General features: G+C 50.6%; 1 long non-coding RNA gene across 2 annotated transcripts in view; it reads right to left on the minus strand.

Annotated features, from left to right (window-relative positions):
- Nucleotides 1–16,534: 16,534 nt before the first annotated feature.
- The window catches only part of LOC102958365, a 42,948-nt gene continuing 37,901 nt past the window's right edge, over nucleotides 16,535–21,581 (minus strand). For both annotated transcript variants that reach the window (XR_006212501.1, XR_006212503.1), the window contains exons 3-4: nucleotides 19,145–19,245; nucleotides 16,535–17,065 (exon numbers count right to left, since the gene is read on the minus strand). This is a non-coding gene — a long non-coding RNA (uncharacterized LOC102958365). The remainder of the gene's footprint in view (nucleotides 17,066–19,144; nucleotides 19,246–21,581) is intronic.

Consider the following 21,581-nt stretch of genomic DNA (forward strand, 5'->3'; position numbering starts at 1 on the left):
GATGGATGGATGGATGGATGGATAGATAGGCATATGGATGGATGCTGACCTCACAAGACTCCATGTCAGTTTTCTCTTTACATGCTCTCCCTGAACATTCTCATCCACTCCACATTCAACTCTTGCTCTGGGCTGAGGGTCTCCAAATCTGTATCTCCAGTCCAGCTCTCTCTGGACCACAGGGATGCCTTCCATGCTCTTCAGCTGCCTTCTGGACATCTCCAATCAGATGCCTCACAGTGGATCAACCTCAAATGCCCAACTAAAACTAGCCCTCTTCTTAATCTCTTATCCAAATAAAGATTGCCATTATGTATTCAGGTGCCAAGGCTGGGATTCTGGACATGAACCTTCACTCCTTCCTCTCAAACACTACCATGACCTTTGATCCAATGCCAGATCTATATACTACCTATATGTCGACACCACCCCCATCAGTCCTCACCAGGGACACGGCAACTGCTCCAGTGCCCTCTCCACCTCTGGCTGTGCCTAGTGCTCTCCACCTCCACCCTGAGTGGTATTTCTTCAACAAATATCTATGGTGTTACACTGCCATGAGGATGAATGAGGATGAAGTTCAAAGCCCTCAGTCTTTCATGATCCGCCTCACTATTCCCACAGGACATTGTACTCCCACTGTTTGGACTGCTTTCAGGTTCTTCAATGCACCACGCTGTCTCTTGCCTCTGAGCCTTTACCTTCTGCCTGAAATGTCATGGATCCACCGTCTTCTTTCCGCTCTCTTGCTTTCTCATGCAGGATTTATTGAGGGCGCCACTCCTGCCAGAGAGCCTTCCCTCGTGTTCCATGCCATCCTCCAGGTCTAGATTAGGGACTTCTACCTGCTACCATCAAATCCCATGCCTCTTTTATTACCCCCAAAGCATTGCATCCTATTTGCCTTTTTACATGTCTGTGAGCTCTCTGAAGGCAGTGACAGCGTCTCAAACATCTCTAAATCCTCAATACTGAGAACAGAGCTGACACAGAAAAGGCATTCAAATATGTGTAGATTGATGGGTGGAACCTTGTGGGAGTACAGCATATATTTTGGAAAACCTAATAAGGGCTCCAGGCATTTTTGACAGGATAGAGTGATGAACTGGGTTTAACAAGATAAAATTTAATTGGAACAAATGCAAGGTTCTGCCCTTGGGTCCAAAAGGCACGTGTGCAGGAAGAGGGAACGGTGTGTCGTTGAGGTTTATGCGAAAAGCCTAGGGAGTTAGAGTTGTCAGTAAGCTCAGTGCGGGTCAATAGTGTGATCTGACTGCCAAAAAAATTAACACCATCTGAGTTCACACTAGACGCGCAGCTTCTAGAGTGAGAGAGGTGATGGGCGTATTCCCATCGGACCATGCTGTGGATCTGGGTTCGTTCTGAACTTCACGTACCAGGAGCCTGGCTGTAGCAGGTGCCGAGGCACAAGGTCAGGTTGGTGAAGGGACCTCAAGCAAAAGCCCAGTGAGAATGGAGGGAGGATCAGGGTCTGGGCGGCCTCCAGGAAGCATGTAGGCTCAGACTAGTTATCTCTAAGCACCCAAAGCCTCACGGCCTATTGTAAGGAATTACTTTCTGACCCCATAGGACTGTCCACAACAGACAGCTAGGGAGTCTCCTTCCGATGGACGCATTGAAAATCCCACAGAATCATCTTTTCAAAGCACAGGCGCGGTTATGTCACACACACACACGTTCACCCTCACGCTCCCTGTATCCCACACTTTGCTGCCCTACTACCCAACCCCTACTCAAACCCTGGCTTGAAACCCCTACAAGCTTCCCAGTGTCCTTGGGATACAAAAATACGATCCTCCGTGCGGCCTCCGATGCTCTGCTCGTTGCTGGGCTCCTCTCCTCTCCCTTCTCCCCCCTATCTTTCTCCTTGCTCCCCCTTCCCCCTTCATACCCTGTCACCCGAATCTCCTGCCTCAAGACCCTAATCCAGGCAGTTCCTTTTGCCTGGAATGCTCTCCCCTCCCTTCTTTCACCTAGTTCTTGCCTCCGATCTTCATAGGTACAGGCTCTGCCCCTTCAGAGAGCAGATCATTGCCTTTATTCCAGGATGTCTCAGCACCAGGTGACTCCCTGCTTCCAGCACTCCGGGCAGCCTCAGAATCTTGCATCATAACATGCGTTACGTTGCTTGACGTCTCCCTTACTAGACCGTAAGCACCAGGAGGGGAGGCACTGCCTCTGGGTTTGCTCCTCCTCTCTTGGCCTCCTGGGCACTGAACACAGTGTCTGGTGAGCACAAGAGCTTAGTCAAATATGTGCTAAGCGAGCAAACGAACGAACAGACGAGACAAGCGATACATTAATTATTTGGACAAATGCTGGGCGGCCATGAAAAGCTTCAGGTGGGCGGTTGGACTGATGGACCTTCAAGGCTCTTTAGAAGGCCAAAGTGCCTGATCGGCTCGATCAAAAACCGCACCCACACTTGAAGGGACCTTCAGATGTTAGCATTCATTTCAGTTTACCAAGGTCTGCTTCCCATGAGTCTACCCTTCTGTTTCTGTTTCTTTGTTTCCTAAAGTAGGCTCTATGCCCAGCATGAGCCTTCAACTCATGACCCTTAGGTCAAGAGTCGCATGCTCTGTGGACTGAGCCGACCAGGCGCCTCTCATCTGCCCTTTTGTAAGCCACTTCTTTAAAATCTTTTTTGAAGTTTATTTATTTATTTGGCGAGAGAGAGCGTGCACGCCAGTGGAGGAGGGGCAGAGAAAGAGAGAATCCCAAGCAGGCTCCACGATGTCAGCACAGAGCCCCACGTTTGGGCTCAAAGTCACGAATCGTAAGATCACGAGCTGAGCCGAGATCAAGAGTCAGACGCTGAACTGACTGAGCCACGCAGGTGCCCCTGGAAACCGGCTTTGATGCACTTGCCTGACCCCACCTAATCATAAAGACGTTTGTGGGTTTGTCTCAATCCCTCTATGCAAGGAACTTAGAATCCATCCGGGGAGATTTCACAGTCTCCTTTGCACCCGCCCCGCACACCCCAACCTACAACCAGGTACAACACATTTATTTATACGATTTACTTGGCACTTCATTATGCCGTGTCTCACTGAGTCTTGTCTTTCGATTAGGAAAGTGTGCACGCGTTGTCACATCATACAGGTCAAACCCTACCGTAAAGAACTGTACGGGTGCTTTTTATTATACGGGCATTCTGTTGCATCAGAGGGTTCGAAGTAGGGAGACGACAGAGGCTCGGGACCATGAGATCCTAGCTTATGAAGTCACCCTGTTTTGTGAATTTGACCCGCACACGCTTTAATGAATTTTGAAACTATCCTCCTTCGGGCTGCCAATAACAGTCAATTTTCACTCATCTAAAAATCATAAACAGCAAATTAAATTGAACATCATTCATGTAATACTCCCCTGTGGGCTTTCCATTTTTCCCCTCCCCAAGTTCAGACCCTATTGAATGAGTAAGTATAAATGCCCAGGAAATTGTAACTTTACTTTTCTAGGCTGAACTTCATTTCTATCCCGAGCCCCTGTTCTCCCCTGTAGCCAAAAACGTGATCTTGCTAATGCACAGCGAACTCAGTTAAGTTAGTGTTCACCCCACCCCGGTTCCCGGACACGGTACTTGGGCTCCAGCACGTCACTCTCATCAGATTTACGAAGCCAGCCTTCAAGATGAAGCATTCTGCCAAACTCTCACGTGTGGTCAACCTTCCGTGCTGACCTCGGTTGAGGTGTCCCTGACCGGTGTCAGATGTGGCCTGGGTTAGGACTCTGTTCCCCGGCAAGTAATTGTGGTCCCGACTTGCCGCGAGTTACAGCCGTGCTTCTCAAAGTCTGGTCCCCACACCAGCAGCACCGGCGTCCCTTGGGGACTTTGCTAGAACTACAGACCCTCAGGCTCCACTCCAGCCTACTGCGTCGGAACCAGCAATCTGTGAGCCAGCAAGCCTCCCAGGTGGTTCTCCCGCATGCTCAAGTTTGAGAACCTCTCCAAGGGAGTTTCTTGTCCTCGTCAACCATGAAGTCTGGAGGCTGGCCACTGCCAGCCACCCTGAAGAAACACCATTAACACTCTGGTCCCCTGTAGGCAGAGGCGGCAGGGGAGTGGGGACAGCAATGGCTGCCGGGTCAGCCAACCATCGGTTTCTGCCCCAGAGCTGTTGTGCTCCGCACGCAGGACCCCCTCTGGGTGTGCCACCCGCCTTTGGAGTCCCAAAGCTCCTGCTCTTCTCACCTTGCTGGCTCAGGGCCACCAGGAACTTGGATTCTCGTCCTCCAGCCCAGATGCTACCTGCCATTAACCTTGCACGACGCCCTGGTAAGCTGTTCCTGCGAAGCAGCCGCCCCCTGCGGGCTCAGGTCCTCAAAGTCATCGGGAATGCTGTCACCCCTCTCCCTTTGGCAACGGGGCACAAGGACGGTTGCGGAGGGGCAGGGTGCAGTGCCAGCTTACCCTCCTGGCTGCTTTACAAACCACCTCCGCCACCCCAGGGACCAGGAGTCCCCTCTTTCACAGTCTCATCTTAAATAGACGGAACGAACCCTGGTACAACATGAATTCTCCCACGTCTCTCTGACATTCGCCAGGATTGCATCTTAAAAGCCGTGCGTTGGAAGTCTTTTTTCCTCTGACTCTGTTCTTGAAGCAATGGAAGGCTCAGACACAGGGGTCTGTAGGAGCTGGGGGTGGAGGGAGTGGTTCAGAAGAGAAAAGAGAGGGGGAGGGAGGGCGGGAGGTATTGAACACTTGACAGCATCCTGTCAAATCCGGAATGGCTTCATAAACAGTAGCTGCTGTTTTCAAAAAAACATCTTTGGAAGGGAATATTGTACAAATGTTGGAGTGTGTCTGTGGGGGGTGTCTCCCCTAACGCTGCGTCTACAATGTTCAAAATAGCAGTCTGCAAAGAAATCTCTCCCAAACCCCGTTATTTTGAGAGGACTCTAGCGGAGTGGAAGAAATAGTGGGGTAAGAATTGAAAGAATTGCATTTTCTATCCCGATCTGTCACCTCCTCGCCGGGCGCTCGTAGCCGAGTCACTGCGTCTCTTTGGATCTTGGGTTACAAAACCTATAAAATAGAAGTGAAGACACCTGTTCTGCCTGCCCGGTGTGTATTCTCACGCCCATTTGACAGATGCTGGTGGTAAAGGGTCAAAGGAACGAAGGCACACAAAAAAAATGACTTGCAATAAAGCAGCGGTTATGCAAAGGAACGTGTATAGAAATGCCACGATGTTCCATCTCATAAAACAAAGGGGAGGTCATTATTTGCTTTGATAGGACCCATTTTTTTTTAACCACATTAAACTCCAATAGCATTTCAGATTCCCCCTGAGGTTTCTCTTCAGACGTTTCAAAGAGGCCAAAGCAATAAAGACAACAAAATGAAGAGGTTAAGGAAATAAATGAAAGACCACGGAAAGTTGGTTTCCCACGTAACTCAGCAGGTTATTTTAGGGCAGGTGTCCGTACTGATTTTCTGCCCGCTTGATCTACCAATTACTGAAAGAGGCACGTTGACGTCTCCAGCTGCAACGGTGGATTTGTCTACCTCTTGTAGTTCTGTCGGCTTTGCCTCACGAATTTTGACGGGTTATTTGGTACATACACTTTTAAGATTGTTACATCCTCTTGGAGAATTGACCTCTTCATTGTGATGCCACAGCCCCCTTTACCCCTGGTAATTTTCCTTCTTCTGAAGTCTGCTTTCGTCGGAAATTAACATAGCTGCACCCGCTTTCTGCCCACTGGTGTGTTAATTCCGTGTATCTTTCCCGGTGCCTTTTTTTTTTTTTTCCATTTACCTTTTTTAATGGAACTATAATCGATATACAATGTTTCACAACTTTCAGGTGTACAACGCGGTGATTCAATGATCCTATACGTTGCTCAAAGCTCACCGGGGTAAGTGTGGTCACCATCTGTCACCGTACAATGTTATGACAGTATTATTGTATTATATACTTTTCATCTCCGTGACTTATTTATTTTATAACTGGAAGTTCACATCTCTTCATCTGCTTCTCTTACTTCCCCCACTCCCCTCACCCATCTCTCCTCTGGCAACCTCCTCTCTATATTTAAGACTCTGTTTCATTTTTTTGTTTGTGTGTTTTGTTTTTTATATTTCACATATAGGGGAAATCACATGCATTTCTCTTTCTCTGGCTTATTTCCCTTAGCATTATACCTTCAAGGTCCATTCATGTTGTCACAAACACCTTTGTTTTTAACCTACCTGAGCCTTTATATTTAAAGTAGATTTCTTTTAAACAACATAATTGAGTCTTGGGGGGGGGGGGTTGTCCACTCTGGCAAAACTGTCTCTTTCTTTTTAATTTTTTTGATGTTTATTTATTTTTGAGAAAGAGAAAGAGAGAGACAGAGTATGAGCAGGGGAGGGGCAGAGAGAGAGGGAGACACAGAATCCGAAGCAGGCTCCAGGCTCCAATCTGTCAGCACAGAGCCCTACACAGGGCTCAAACTCACGAACTTCGAGATCACGACCTGAGCCGAAGTCAGATGCTTAACCAACTGAGACACCCAGGGGCCCCAAAACTGTCTCTCTGTTGGTGTATTTAGACCACTCATATTTTTTTCCAGCCAATGGACATTTTTATTTTCAAGGTTCTTGGAATCCATTGCCACATTTTTCCCCCAAAGAGTTTCACCAATTAATACACGCATCCACAATTCAATATGATAAGTGCCTGCCGCCAGCCGGTCCCTGGGAATAAATAAATGTCAGGTCCTCGTGTAAATTCCAGTTTCTCCACATCCTTGCCAGCATTGGGCTTGTCTTTTCTTTTCTTTTCTTTTCTCTTCTTTTTTTTTTTTTTTAACATTTATTTATATTTGAGAGTCAGAGAGAGACAGAGTATGAGCAGGGGAGGGGCAGAGAGAGAGAGGGAGACACAGAATCCAGAGAAGGCTCCAGGCTTTCCTTGGAAAAAGAGTCTTTGTAGACATAATTAAGTAAAGGTAGACCATTCACATTTAAAGCAGTTATTGATAGAGTTGGGTTACTGCCCCACTTATAACGATTTTAGTGTTTACTAATCATCACATCTGTTTGGAGTTTTTCTTCCTTTTTTCCTGCCTTCTCTGGTTCACTTGAGCATTTAATATGATTTCGTCTTATCTGACTCTTCAGCCTATCAATTCTACTCTAAAATAAAAATTAGAGTGGCTTCCCTAGAGTTTCCCATATACATTTTTAACTATTCTAAACACCCCTTCAAATCACACTATACCACTTCTCAGGTAGTACAGGCACCTTGTCACAGAGTGTGCCCCAACTTGTCCCTCACGTCCCTTATGACATCGCTGGCATTCGCCTCCCTCCCCTGCGTGCTGTGCTCATCCCAGTGCTGGACTTCCTCACTCAGGCAAGTACACACTCAGCCTCCAGGAACTCTTCAAAATTGCCATTTAAGTGTCCCCGTTCGTGGCTCGCGTGACTGGAGGTTCAGATGGACAGGTCTTGACAATGACCCTCTGGGCTTGCCTTTCTCTCCAGAGTTCAAGGGGACAGTGTGCAACCTCAGTTCTCCGAGGGGTCCGGGAAAGTGATTGATTTTCAGCTTGTGCCACTTTTTCTTGTGGCAATGGACAAGAGCGGTGACTTCCAAGCTCCTCCAGTGTTGGGGCTGAGCTACGAGAAGCCTAGCAGATGATTCCACATTACAGAGGTGATAGCTGTGTTTGCTGGGGTATTTTTTAATTTTTTTTAATGTTTATTTATTTTTGAGAGAGAGAGAGACAGAGTGTGAGCAGGGGCAGGGGAGGGGCAGAGAGAGAGAGAGAGAAAGACAGAAGTCGAAGTGGGCTCAGGCTCTGAGCCGTCAGCACAGAGCCAGACGCGGGGCTCAAACCCACGAGCCGTGAGATCATGACCTGAGCTGAAGTCGGACGCTGATCCGACTGAGCCACCCAGGCGCCCCGAGTTTGCTGGGTTTTTTTTTTACAGCATCCAGCACTTTTAGCTCAGTCACACGCCATCCAGCTGGCCAGTTCTGTACTAAAGCCAAAAGGCGGTTCCTAACTCAGATCGCTCCATGTTCCAATCTGATCTGAGGAGCCCCTCGGGCACAGTGTTACTTGCACGAGGCAAGAACGAGCACGCCCCTGCCCCGTGCTGGCTTACAATCTTAGCGACACTGCTGTGATTGTTCCAGGATGTGGCTGATGCTTTTCCGCGCACAAACGTCAATCGCCTACCGTCCATACGCAAGCAGGGACTGCAATGCAGGAGCAGAGAATCCCAGAGAATCGCTATTAATTACACTCTCATCCACCCAACAGCTCACCAGAATGAACCCGCTCTGTCCAGGAAAAAAAAAAAAAAAAATTTAATCAAGGATTTGATTATAACACGGCCTTTTAAAACCCTTAGCAAATTGTTGGTTTAAAAAAAAAAAAAAAGAATTCTCATTTTTCCAGAACTCTCTCATTCTGAGCTCCCCTGCCCGGCAGCACCACACAATGAGAATGATGCTTGTGCTGATGATCCCACAGCACTACAGGATTCTGGAGAGCTTTTGAATCATCCAAGAAAGATTAGATTATGTTCAGTAGCGATTTAGCATTAAGTGCATCTTACTTAGACTGTGTTCCACATCGATGGGATCTGACGGTTCACGTGAGGCACAAGGTGACTCTCTTCTTGCCCAGAAGCCAATTCATTTTAGTTCAACTTGAATTACAAAGGTTTACTAAACACCTAACCGCACACCCTGCACCAAGGGTACCCGGGGAAAGGTATTTTCCATCTATTTGGGGAGCTCACAATTTCATGGTGAAGGAAAAACAAACAAGCAAATAAAGAAACAAATGAACAAAACAGACCACACACACCTTATAACCCCAGGGCTCAGCGCATGCAAAAAAGGGATTGAATGAATGTTTACTCAATGACCCGGAGACAAAGCCTGCCTACAGGCACCCAGACCTGAGCAATCGGGGACTGTGATTGAGCTCAGCCACCGAGGATTCTGAGGAATCTGGCTGTCAAGAAAGCAGTCAAGAAAGCAACTAGCCACAGGGAAGGAGATGAGAACTTTCAGGGAATGGAAAGAAGCTCGGTATTTCGGGAATACGTGGGTGGAAAATGCCAGGAGATGATGCCAGAAAAGCAAATCACAGAGGGCCTTGAATGTCATGCTGGGAAATCTGGGTGGTTTCCCCGTAGGCCATAGGACGGCGGCAAGAGCTCTGAGCACTTGTGTTTGGGTCGGCGTGCTTTCGAAAGATCGCTCCAGAAGCACCCGGGAAGGTGGACTGGGGGAGAAGGGGCGATCGGAGACAACGGAGTCCAGCCGGAAAGCTACCGCACAAGTTTAAGCAAGAGATAAGGGACCGGGGTAACGGAAAACGGAAATAGGTACGAGGTTTGGGAGACAGTCTGCAGCCAAGAGCCAGTAGTGCTTGGCAACTAATTGCACGTGACAGGGACAAGGAGTTGAAGACGGCTCAGAAGAGTGTGCAGAAAGAGCTGTGTTCCCCACCCCCACCCCTACGTCCACACCGGGTGACTTAGCAGCTCCCACCAGGATCGAGGGATGGAGTCTATTCCTCTACCCCTTGAAACCGGTCCCGGCTCCGCCCTGCTTGGGCCCCGAGCCAGAGCCAGGCTGATGTGGGGGAAGAAGACGCTGAAACCGGGTAACTCAGTGTGGGTTCCCCCAGCAACAGGCCTGCCACAGAGATTCAAACGTACATAATCCCCTGAGGGGGTGATCTCAGGAAGCACAGGTAGGAGAGCAGGAAGCCCGCAAAGGAAACGTCATCAGGCAACTCAAGCTTAATCCTGCCGAGCCACTTCGGGAGACACCTCAAGTCCCCCTGCCCCCGGGGGTGAAGGTCTGTGGGTGTTGCTTGGGGATTGCTGGGGAGGGCGGCCAGCAGTTCCTACGGCCTGCCTGACACATGGGTGGGGGGCGGGCAGCCTAGATGGGCCCCCGATGGGAAAACTCTCAGACAGCCACCCAGGGTGCTTTCATTTAGGGCCACCGTGCCCAGAAACGCCGCAGGCCACGGGAACGCGGGCAACAGCCAACCGTGTCTCTGGCACCAGGAAAACGAGGACAGGAGTTCAGACGGGGGAGCGGAGCAAGGAGGAGGACAGAAGGGTGGCCGGAGGAAGAAGATACACGGTCCGAAGAAGTAAGGTTGAACTCTGGCTCCATCTGGGGAGCGCATGCTGGCGTGAGCAGAGGAACCCGAGGGGTGGGGGGCCGTGAACCCCTCAAGGGGTGTGAGGCACACGTGTCCACACACGCACGCAGCAGAGTGGAGTCTGCCATTGGTCTCAGTGTCCTGAGTCCGCAGGCGTGGGCTTACCCACCTGCCTCCCCAGGCGCGTTCTCCCTGACCCTCGCTGTCCCAGCCCAACCCACGACTTGCCCTCATTGCCGATGTGCTGATCCGCAACGTGCTTCCGCCATGAGGACCAGACTCGTCTTGGTCATTCGGGCTGATATCACAGAACACCTTACACCCAGGGGCTTCGACAATAATTCCACGTGTCTCTCAGTTCTGAAGAACTGGGGAGTCCAAGATCGAGGTGGCAGCAGACCCAGGGTCTGGAGAGAGCACTGCTTTTTCTTTGTTTTCGGACAGACGTCTCCTCCTCGCAGCCTCAGGAGGCAGAGGGACCGATTTCCTGTCTCTTTCTCTTCTTCTAAAGGCCTTAATCCCATGACGGGTGTGGGGGGGGGGGGCCCACCTTCGTGACCTCATCTAACCTGTTAAAAAAACAAGATCCAACCAAGTAAATTTGAAGACTTGAATTGGCTTTATGAAGCGATTCATCAGTCGGGCCGCATCCCACCCAGCACAGCAAGTGGAGAGATGCTCCAAGCAGGTGTAGGAAACAGAGGGTTTGTAGAGGGCCAGACATTAGCAGCCAAAGAAAGGATTGCTTCATCGTCCTTTTAGAGAGGAATGCAAGGTGTTTTTTTTTTTTAATGTTTACTTATTTTTGAGGGGGGGGGGAGGGGCAGAAAGGAAGGGGAACAGAGGATCCCCAGTGGCTTCTGCCCTGACGGCCTTGAACCTGATGCAGAGCTCAAATTCACGAACCTCGAGATGATAACCTGGGTCGAAGTCGGATGTTCAACCGACTGAGTCGGGAATGTAGCATATTTGATCCTGCCGATGACCTCACAAGTGCAAGAAAATTTCAGATGGACTGCCAAAAAGTCTTATTCCTGGGGAGATTGGAGCTGTAATTAAGTCTCGGTTTGCTGTCGTGGAGGGTTAATGACTCCAATTTGGGCTTGTTTTTTCTTTTCTGACAGACCCTAATCTTACCTCCCAAAGGTCCTGCCTCCAAATGCCATCACCCTAGAGACTGGGGTTTCAACCTATGAATTTAGGGGACACACACTTCTAGTCCATAATAAGCCCTCTCCTTGAACACCAACCACCTTAGCTGGATCCCTCCCTCCTTACCTAACTCTTGCCAAACCCGTATTTCTGAAGTCAAGACGCTGCCCTGAAACGTTGGTGCCACTCAGACTCCTGCAGGTGCAATAAATCCTCTATAACCAACGCCCCACAAAGTCACCCAACTTTGAGAAATGTCGCTCCCGGGAGATTCCTTCCGCAGCCACACGGGCCCTGCCTTTGGGGGTTTTTCCAGAAACTAGAGGCAGCTGGATGGAGCCAGAGTTTACCTGAGTCTCTTAGGCTCTGTCATTTGAGCAGCAGGCTCTCCCTCCCCCATCTCCACACCCTACTGGGACCAGTCCGGCTGTTGGGTTCACCACGTCTAACCTCCGACGGTCTCCACCGTGTCCGTCTCCAGTGTGGTCTAGCTGTGCGCTCCTTTGGTTCCTTGGTGTGCGCTCCTCCATTCCACCCTGGGTCACCAGCACCCACCCTGTGCCGTGCCAGGCACCGCTTGGGATCCAGGAGCAAGAGGGCAGAAACCCCTGTCGTCTGGAAAAGGCAGTGCACTTTTGCAGACAACAGGGAGAATGCACACAACAGCACTTTCTCACCGCGAGAGCTCTGCAGCTGGCTCCGTGTAATTGCGTCAGGGTCCTTACCCAGCAAAATAAATAAATAAATAAATAAATAAATAGAAGCCTTTCTCCAACCCAGGATTGCAGGAGACAAAATGAGGGGGGAAACCAGACCTTGACTTGCTAACGCTTCCCAGCCCGGGAGGGGTTCCCGGCGACACGAGCTGGTAAAGGAGGAGGGTCCGGCTTCCCAGCGCCCGGAATCTGAGCACAGACGCACCAGTGGGAGGCTGCTTTCCCGTGGAGAGGCTCTGGTGAAGTGTTCGCAGCATCAGAGAGCTCTCAAAATGCCCAGTGTGACAAGCGGCCGGGTCTTATCTGAAGCGCCATGTGCTTGGCGTGAAGTCTGGCGGGGCCTGATTCACAGGAACCCCTGAGGGCGGTGGACAAGGGCGTTTACAGACCTACGTGCTCTTTTAATTGTTTTTTTCTTCTCTCCCCCGAAAAGCAGAAGCGAAGAGGTTTAGGGGGCCTCAGCCGGGCCCTTTCCCCATTCTCCTGGCACTCCCGCTGGTTCTGAAGCAGCCCTCGTCCCTGCCACTGTCCAGCAGCCAAAGTACGAGGCTCACCGGGGCGGCAGCCAGTGTTTACAGGCTCCCTTCCCTGGAGACGAAGAGGGCAGTCCCCTGAACAAGCAGGCAGGCTTTGGCCAGAGATCCTACAGCGGTTTCTAAAGCCACAAGCAACAAGAGAGCACCCTTCGAGCCTGGGACGAGGGCTCCAGCCAGCCCGGATCCATTCCCCGTGTAAACGAGCAGAGCCCATCCCCTGTAGAGGGGGCTCCAGTTGGCTTATCCTGTCCCTTAAGGTCCTGGATTTCCCCACCTGCCACTTCAGCTCTGAACAGTATCATGCTGGATTCACCTACTCCCCATCCCTGGAAAGAGATGTCCACCTCAACGATTGAACAAAGGTTATTGAGTGGCAGTGGAGCTTGTTCCTGGAGAGCAGAGGAATTTGCAACCCGGGACATGCACGCTTGGGGAAACCAAGGCACGTTTGGAGAACAGAGCGGGAGAGCGTCCTTCCACAGAGGAAAGGAGGAGCTGGGAGGGAGGGGTTTGGAACAAAAGCTGATACAGGAGGGAAATGAGAGCTACAGGTGGTGACGGTTTCTCATTGGCTACTGGCTGCTGCAGGGCGGAGAGGAAACCCTTCTTCCTGCGGCATCCAGGGAGGTGGCTGAGAGATCTCCCTTCCTGGCTTCCCCACTGCCTTGGGAACGAGGTTTCCTTCATTCACATGCATGCAGCGCCAAACACGGGTCCAATGATGGTCCGCGGGTCCTACCTTCCCTTGAAGATGCCTGCTATGGCACAATGTCTGTCTGCACTGAAGGTCCCGCCACCAAAGACCCAAGTGGGACTTCTCTGACTGTAATAGCAAATGTGCTCCTAAGGCCCGGCCCTGCTCCAATCCCTTCTACACTGTAACTCATTTATTCCTCACCAACACCCAGCGAGGGCAGTGGGGGCACCTGCCCCGCTCACAGATGTGGGAAATGAAGTGCAGCTCAGTTCTGGGCTTGCCCAGTGTCACCAGCTAGCTAGCACGGGTGGGCACCCTTCTGCTGTTCCTCATTCCCCATCAGGGGCTCTGTGCCCTGCACCCCGGGACAGCGAGTGCCAGGGCCCTCACCTTGGACTCTAGTTGCTATGGGTCTGAGGTCCGTGGAGGCCTCGCGGGATCCCCTTGCTGAGCCCACAGAAGTCCTGGGATGAAAGGAATTATGTTTAACGTCAGCATGTTTTTCTTGTTAGATCGTCCATGCTTGCCTTTCCACGCATGCCCATTTCAGTCTCTCCTTTTCCTTTCCAGACCCCAGGAGCCAGAAACAAACACACACAGTCTTCACATCGATGTAAATAACCATTGGTTTTATTGAACCCATCTGCTCTGGCTATTGGTTGAAATCACAGCTCTGGAGTGTTCGCCAAGCCCCCCTTGGGCATCAGGTTTAGCTGCTTTCCTCCCTGGGCACGTCCGCTGTGCTCCCTTCCAGAAGGACCCGCACTGCAGAAGCTGTGGGCTCATTTTCTTGGTATCCTTAGAGCCCAAAATCTACCCATTTTCTCCTCACTAACAATCGCCTTGTCTCTCTCTCCTCCCTCCTGTCACCCCAAAAATCTGCTTCCTTCCTCCTAGTCCCGCAGACTGCCCAGCCCCATCGTTCTGTCCTGAGACCTTAGGTTTGAAGGTAGACAGAGCCAATGCGAGCTGGAGCCATGGCCTCTGGTGCCCGCCAGCCCCACCCTGGCCCCCGTGCAGCTGTATGTTGCTTCTCCCCTTGAACTGAGCACCCTTCCCTTGTAAATAACTCTTAACAATTACAGCTCAATGTACCAGGCATTTGTTATGTGATAGACGCTGGACGCCTATGCAAGTTTTATTTTGTTTACCGTCATAACCACCTCCAGGAAACAGAGGCACGCATAGAGGTGAATCATCTACACAAGATCATACGGCTGGGAAGAAGAGGGGGCCCCTGGATCTGAACCCCACAGTCTGGGTCTCGTGTGAAGCTTGTGTGGCTGATCCTTGGTCTTCTGGTTGCGTCGACTTTCGCTTTCTGGGTTTTGGTGGGTTGTGTTGGCACCTTTTCCTTATTTTCTGTATCCCCAGTGTCGCTCATGATTTGACCCTATGTTACAGTCAGTGGCCTCATCCTTACTTCTTCTCTTCTGTCTCTTGCCCCCTACCTCCAATCAGTCGTCAAGTCCTGTGGATCCATTCCTTTCGGAAATATTTAGTGAGCACCTACTATGTGCCAAGCACACAGTAGGGGAACGTGATCGATGGGAGTCCCATGCAGGGGGTTCTTTCCAGTCGCTGTGCCTCTTACCCCTATATCTTCTACCCTCTGCCTTAGCCCTCATTCAGGCTGATTTGCACACCCATCGGTGGAATCGCCCCCCACCCCACTCCCCGCTGTGCATTTTGCCTTTCTCTGCACGTGGCTGACAAATAAATCTTACATAAGCCCACCTCAGAGCAGGTCTTAGCTAGCACCTTCGCCTGGAGCTCAGACTCCAATATTCTCTACAAGATAGCACGCCAAATCCCCAGTTCTGGAGCTCTGGGCTCGCCTAGACCTGTTGGTTCCTACTTGTCCAAACATTCTCCCCGCTGCACTCCTGCATTCAGGGAAAAGACAGCATTCCTCGGCGGGCGACCCACTCTGAGCCCTGCATTGAGTCACTTCGTGTGCTCCCATCGAAATGCACCTTCCCCTGACCTTCCAAATCAAAATCTCCGAAGGTGGGATCCAGGAACCTGCCTCTGAACCGTCTCCCTGGTGACCGGCATGCGGTCCACGGTCTGATACCCACTGGCCTAGGGGACAGTTCGGGAACTACATATCACCACTCCCCGCGACGTGGCTGTCCTGCCAGGCCGGGGTTCACTCTGTTCCACACAAGGGACCCACATGCCAACCCTCCCACTAGGTCTTCATCTCCAAATCCTGCCCGTTCTTCAAGGCCCGTCTCAGGTTCTTCCTCTGATTCCCACCCGCCCCTCACCCCCTCTGAAATTGATCCGACTCTCTTCTTTTGCTATTGGAACCGTCAGAGGCTCTGGGTGTTTCCATTGCATTTGCTATTTTTTAGTTGGTTTGTTTTTTAATTTTTAAAAAACATTTATTTATTTTTGAGAGACAGAGACAGAACGCAAGCAGGGGAGGAGCAGAGAGAGAGAGAGGGAGACACGGAATTCAAAGCCGGCTCCAGGCTCCGAGCTGCAAGCACAGAGCCTGACGCGGGGCCCGAACCCACAGACTGCGAGCTCCTGACCTGAGCCAAAGTCGGCCACTCAACCAACCGAGCCACCCAGGTGCCCCTATGTTATTGTTATGTATGTGCCAGACTTAGCTCCAGGATAAGACTGTAAACGTTTCAAAGAGCTATCTCTTAATCACCTGACCAGGATGTCCCAACACAGCAGCCAATCTTTAAAAATGTCTCGGTATGTCACTCTTCTCAAAACCCTCCAATGGCTCCTCGTGGCATTGGGAGTGAAAGTCACAACTCTTGTGACGCCCCTTAAGGCCCCGTGTGGTTTGGTCCCCTTTACCTTTGTGACCTCCCTGCCCACCACTTGCCACCTGCCAGACCTCCAGCATGCTCCTGCCTCAGGGCCTTTGCACCGGCTGTTGAATCTGCCTAAATGCCCTAACTCGGTATAGCAGTGGCCTACTTCCCTACCTCCTTTTAGAATGCGTTCAAGTGTCACTTTCTCAAAGTGACTCCTACACTCTTGTTACTCTGCTGTACTTTATATTTTGTCCATTTGCTATAAGTGGATTCATTTAAGATATTGACTGCTTCTTCTCGTCACCCTCCACTGCACTGCAGCTCCTGGTGAATGTTCATTTTGCTCACCGCCATATCCCATGCACCCACAACAGGGCCTGGCAAGAGAAGATGCTCAGTGAATATTTGTGGAATGAATGAATAAAATAATGAGTTGGAAGTCCTCAGCCCTGGCTTAATGCTTTGCTTATCATAGGTGTTTAATTATTGATTACTGATGGGAAGACTTCAATGCCGATCCAGTCCACTTTCTGGTGATAGCTGCCCAGGACAAACAGGTACAGACCTCAGTCTTTCCGCTTGCATTTTTCGGACCAAACCAGAGTCATGGATGGACATAGTCAGGAAGAAGGCACGTTCACGGCTTACTTGGCACCCTGTCCTCACGTCCATCCGAGCCAGGAGGTGGGCTTATTTGCCCTCTACCTGCCCCTGCTCTGGGGACAATTCTCACCGCAGGCAAGGACCCCAGCTTGCAGCCCTCAGGTTGATCTTGCTTCACGTCCCACTCTAACCTTAGCAACCGCACCTGCTGGTGGCTGGTCTTGACCTTTCGGCCCATTCTCTTGGAGCTGTCTCTTACCCTTTCCTCCAATCTTCAGCAGCTGCCTCCTGCTGTGCTGTCCCCAGAGCCCGGTTCGGGGCGTTAATTCCGGTCTTCTGGGTTCTGCTCCTGCCCTTCTTTCTTCTTTCCCAGTGCCTGACTCCTGATTCCATTTGCCTGGCCACTGGTGTCTGAAACACCAAGACCCACAGGTCAATGGCTCCCAAAGAGAACCACCAATCTGATTTTCAGTAGGCTCCCTGCGCATGCTTTTGAAGTTCAGGACACCATAGCTGCCTGACCCATCCCAGGCCGGGGCAAGGGCAAGGATGCTGGCCTCCATGTTGCCCACAACTAGGCAGGTATCCAGATCCTGCCTTTCTTCCTCTGTTTATAATCAACCAACCACTCGTCTGCTTTCCAGGCTCACCATTCCCTGGTATCCCTACCTCCCTGGTGTGCTCCTGCATCTAGAATCCCAGCCTTAGCCCCGTCCTGTGGACCCCAGACCCCTTTGAGTTGGCCTCTCTTTTATTCTGAGTTCTACTGTTATTCGGCACCCAGCATCTCACCACCGCGTGGACTTGGGTCCTGGGAAGCTGGAGGGAGGTGGGGAAGTGGAAAGCGGAGTGGCAGGCCTGGATGGGGCCCACTCCGTGTTTCCCACAAGCCCACGCCAAGAATTGGGACCGAGAACAAAGAGAGTTTTGTGCCCTGGTGGTGGGAATGCAAATCGGTGCAGGAATGGGGGTTCCTCAAAAAAAATTAAAGAGAGAATTACCATATGATCCAGTAATTCCGGTAATTTCCCGGAGAAAATTTCGAATTCGAAAAGATATACGTGCCGCCATGTTCATTGCAACGTCCTTTACACCAGCCGAGAGACGGAAAAAGCCCCCTGGGCTTGAATAAAGAAGGCCAAGGGGACACAAAGAGTCAGCGCTGGGGAAGAGAGGCAGAGAGAGGCCTGGGCCCTTGGGGTCACGGTGCCACCTGCATGTACGAGTTTCCTGTTTGCTGCCATAACAAAAAGTACCACTAACGTAGTGGCTTAAGACAGCAAGGTTTCTCATCTTACAAGTATAGAGATCAGAATTCTGAAATCAGTCTCACCGGCCCAAAGTCAAGGTGCTGGCAGAGCTCTGGTTCCTTCTGGAAGCTCCAAGGGGGAAATCGTTGTTGGTTTGGTTTGTTCGTGTAGCATATTCAGCCTCCCACACCTCCCCAGCTTCCAAAGCCCCCCTCACCATACCATTGGGCCCGCTTATCCCTTCCTAGCTTTACCTGGGAAATCCGTGTCCAGGTGGACCCCCAGGTCGGAGGGGACGCGAGGTCCCGGGGAATCTATCAGTGAAGGGACCCGTGAGCAGGGACCTCCTGCCCGGGTTTAGGAAAGTCTCCCACGGTCACTTGCATTCCCGCTTTGGAAAACCTTCTCTGGGAGTACTTCCTCTCCAGTCCCCGCTCTACACTGGTTTCATTACGTGTGACCTTGGCGCCATGAGAGGACTCGGGGGGCAGGGTTTCTAAGAGAAACGCAGAGCTGACCATCCTACGCGCGGTGACGCGTGCGTCCCGAGACTTGCGTGTATAGTATCAGATACTGTTTCAGTGCTTTATTTACATCAGTTTAACTCTCAGAATTGTGCGTGAGTAGGTACCCTTCTCCCCGCGTCACAGCTGAGACAACTGAGACACAGAGAGGTTAGGTAAGTTGCCAAACACGCAGAGCTAACAGGTGGTGGAGGCCGGAACTCGAACCCAGGCCATCTGGTTGCGCAGTCCCTGTTTTAAGCACGGGGGCTGTACCTCCTTTCCCGAGGACTTGACACAAAAAGATCACTCTGGGCGTGCTGGGCGGGGGGAGGCGCGAAGAGGTGCGCAGAGGATCATCACACCCGGTACGGTACTATATGATGGATACATGTCTTTGTACACTTGTCCGAACCCATAGAACGCACACCGCCAAGACAACCTATGACGTGTCCACGGAGGGGCATCGATTGTAACAAACACACCACTCCGGGGGGGCATGTTGGTGATGGGGAGGCCAGGCACGGGGGAGGCCAGGGGGGTAAGTAGGAAAACCTCCACACCCTCCTGTTAATTTTGCTGTGAACCTAAGACTTCTTGAAAAAACAGAAACTTAAAAGAAGTCCAGGATGCGGAAATTAAATGACGCAGCCCTTCAGTTCCTAGATATTTACCCAAGAGAAGTAAAAACGCATGCCTACAGAAATACTCGTACACGAACGTTCTTAGCAACTTACCAACTTGGAGGGCGTGTCTGTACTTCTTCACGGTAGCCAGAAACTAAAATCAGTGTGAACGTCCCGCTTAGGGGAGATGATCAACAAATCGCAGTCTATTCCTATAATGGGATATCAATAACAAAAAGAAACAGACTATTGATACACAGTAAAAAAAAAGAAGAAGAAGAAAAGAAAAGAAAAGAAAAGGTACAATCTCAAAATCAAGCCTTCTGATTTGGTGGATCGTGGAGGGGTGAAGCGAGAGAACAGACGGCCGAATTAAGAGGGTCTTGTAGCGTCTAGGTAAGACATGTGGTGCCAGGCCCGCGGTGGTAGCAGCGAAAACAGAGGAAAATGAATGGAATTAAGAGAGACTTGAGATCTGGAAGAAATCAAGGCTGATTCCTGGGTTTTGAGCTTGAGCAACAGAGTGGATGGTGATGCCTTTACTGAGAGAGGAGCAGGATTGGCGGGGCTGGTCCCCAAGCCCGGTATCCTTGCCCTTGGGTAGTCTCTGAGCCCGCGCCAACCCTCAGCCCCACTCTAGAGAAGGGCCAGCGCCCAGATGCCAAGGTTAGCCTGCGCTGGCGGGCCCATGCCAAGAACCACAAAAGCCTCATTTTATTTAAAACACGGGGCTTGGCAGAATTCCCTACCTAGACAGAGACAACCCATTACTTCATCTCGGGAGCTGCATTACAGCCTCTGTTTTCGTGTATCTATTAGCCAGGCCTCTCGGCCGAAAATCCAACCATTCCATCAATCACTCCCCCCACCCCCGCCCCTCGCCCAGAGGCAGCAGAGGCCGGGATCCCGCAGTGGACATCCGACATCCCAAGACGTTTGCAACTGGGACCAAGCCCCAAAGACTTTCCTGTTTGTGCACAGGGGGCCTCGTTGCTTTATATTTTTAATTAAAAGCAGATTTTTATCAAACCCCCCAAAATCTATTGGGGGAACTGTAATTTTGCTTCCAATCTTCCTATTTAATACTCCCCTAATGCCCATAAAAAGCTTTGGAGTTTCAGCTCATGATTTGAATCTTTACAGATAATTAGCTAGTAGGGTGACTTGGAGAGAGAAGCAGGTATATATTTTCACAACTTGGTCGGGAGTGGGTGGGTGAACCGTGGGAGAAGCATCCCCAGGCAGTCTTGGGACATCTCCGCTCCTGAAACGTAAACACGCAATTCATTTAAAGACACGATCATTCAGGCTCCTTAATTGCTGCCATAAAAACCGCTTTCCCCTCTCACTTCTGAGGCACCTTATTCTAATGCCTCTTGGCTCTCCCCGCCTCGACTTCCCCCTGCACGACCCCCACCCAACGTTTCACTGACCCTGCTCCCCGGCACCGTGGCTCCCCCCACTCGCCCCTCACTCCCCATGGACAGGCCTCTCCTGTGTCTCCCTGCCCTCCTGCTCCTCCCTCTTCTCCATTTCTCCCCCTTTCAGACCCGGCGACTATTGTCACCCCCTTCTCTGTGGGTCAGGAACTGTGTTTTCACATATGTACTTATAAGCCTTACAATAATCACAAGAAATAATAGCGTTACACACACACACAACCGCACATGTACTCATTCACACTATACACACACACACACACACACACACACACACAAACACGCTTTGACATTTAAAGAATCTGAGGCTCCTAGAGGTTAGAAAATTTACTCAAGCCCATTCATTTCTACTTTATTTTTTCTCCTTTTCCACTTCTCCTTCACATATGATAGATAGATAGATAGATACACAGAAGGACAGACAGACTGACAGAAGGGCAGACATTAGCATAGTTAGATAGTAAAAGAAGGGTAGGGGGACACACAAAGACATAGGTGATATACAAATAGATGGATAGGTGGATGGATGATACATGGATGATGGATGGATGGATAAATTATAGACGGGTAGGTGAATGGACAGATGGATGGATGGGTAGATCTACTGAGCAGTTGATAGATGATAGATGGGTGGATGGGTGGATGGAAGGATGGATGGATGGATGGATGGATGAATTATAGACGGGTAAGTGAATGGACAGATGGATGGATGGGTAGATCTACTGAGCAGTTGATAGATGATAGATGGGTGGATGGGTGGATGGAAGGATGGATGGATGGATGGATGGATAAATGGATGGATAAATTATAGACGGGTAGGTGAATGGACAGATGGATGGATGGGTAGATCTACTGAGCAGTTGATAGATGGTAGATGGGTGGATGGGTGGATGGAAGGATGGATGGATGGATGGATAAATTATAGACGGGTAGGTGAATGGACAGATGGATGGATGGGTAGATCTACTGAGCAGTTGATAGATGATAGATGGGTGGATGGGTGGATGGAAGGATGGATGGATGGATGGATGGATGATAAATAGACAGGGGGAAGAAGTGGGACTTGAGCAGCTGGCAAAAAATTAACCAAATACCTCACTCCACCTTTT

Source organism: Panthera tigris, chromosome E3, assembly GCF_018350195.1.
Source record: "Panthera tigris isolate Pti1 chromosome E3, P.tigris_Pti1_mat1.1, whole genome shotgun sequence".
NCBI classification, from domain to species: Eukaryota; Metazoa; Chordata; class Mammalia; order Carnivora; family Felidae; genus Panthera; species Panthera tigris.